Here is a 1,739-nt window from a genome sequence, read left to right on the forward strand (position 1 = left end):
AAAATTAACGGGTTTGGGTTGAGACTTAATGACCCATTTATGTAAGTGGGTCGACACGAACACGACACGATATTTAATTGGGTTGGGTTAGGGTTGACCTCTCTAAACACGAACCCGACACGAATAACCTGTTTACTAAATTAATCCTAATTTTTCTTGATCCTGCATCATATAAATATACTTAAACTTTCAAAATATGGACGTGACACGAAAACACGACACGAACCCGACACGAAATTAACGGGTTAGGGTTGAGGCCTTATGGACCATTTATGTAAGTGGGTCGACACGGACACGACACGAGACTTAATTGGGTCGGGTTTGGGTTGGAGAGATTGTGACCCGTTTACATGTGACACGAACACGAACCCGACACGACCCGATCTGTTTGTCAGGTCTAATAAAACATGTTAATAAAATTTATAATTTATAATTAAAATTGAAATTTTTATAATAAAATATGTTAATAAATTAATTAAAACTTATTAATTAAAACTCTTCATATTACTTACCACCCACCATTTTTATTAACATTTTTTCCTATTTAATTCATTTTTTTTTTAATTAAACACGGAAATAAATTGATTAAAACTCTTCATAATACTTAACACCCACCAAATTAATTAATTTTTTTTTTCTATTTAATCAATTTTTATAATATAATATGTTAATAAATTGATTAAAACTCTTTATATTACTTAAAAGTTAACACCAATAATTTTCATTAACATTCTTTCCTATTTAATTCACCTCTTGAGTTTCTCGGCAATCAATTATCTAATTAAATAATACCACAAAATAAATTAAAAATGAAATTAAAATATTGGATTTTATGGTTGTATAATGGCTATAAAACCTATAAAACCTATAATAGTTTCTATCTATACAATCTTATTAAAAGGCTAACAAAAAAATGTGACATTGCAAGTTTAATTGTGATGTGACAACTTTTAATGTGACATGGTAAAAAAAAGTGATATGGATTACCAATTTAAGAAAATTAAAAAATATAAGGTAAAAAAAGTTAAAAAAATATAAGGGATAAACACACAAAAAAAAAAATATTGTAAACCATTGATCTCCTCTCATAATTTTTTTTATTTATTTACCTTATTTATTTAATAACCATTATTTCCTTTATTTAATGAAATGACCTTTTAACTTTCCCTTCATCATTACTTTATATACTCTGTATTTATGTACCATATTTTTTTTATTTTTCTTTCATTCATAAAATTTTGAGAGAATTTGTAATAGAATTTTTCATATATATAACTATTATATTCACCCTAATTTTCAATTTTATTAAAAAAATAGCACCTAAAGTATACATAGAAAAGTAAACTAATTGTTTCATTTTTCATTTTTCTTATGTTTTGTATTAATTTGTTATTATTTTTTTGTGTTTGTATTAGTATTGCAGGAGAATGAATTTCCAACTTTATTCAAAAAATTGGTAGGTAAGGTATAGCTAAAGAACTAAATTAATTATTTCGCTTTTTATTTTTATTATGTTTTGAATTAATTAGAATCTTATTAGTTACTTTTTTGTGTTTATATTAATATTGCAGGAGAATGAATTTCCAACTTTATTCAAAAAATTGGTAGGTAAGGTCCCCCAGTCGTGTTTATTTATTTACTTTTTTTTTTTTAATTATTTGTGAGTGGTTTTTAATTAAAATTAAACAAATGATTGAGAGGGGGACTACTCCATATAAGTTATTCACAAATTAAACACT

Source organism: Silene latifolia, chromosome 4 (assembly GCF_048544455.1).
Source record: "Silene latifolia isolate original U9 population chromosome 4, ASM4854445v1, whole genome shotgun sequence".
Lineage (NCBI taxonomy): Eukaryota > Viridiplantae > Streptophyta > Magnoliopsida > Caryophyllales > Caryophyllaceae > Silene > Silene latifolia.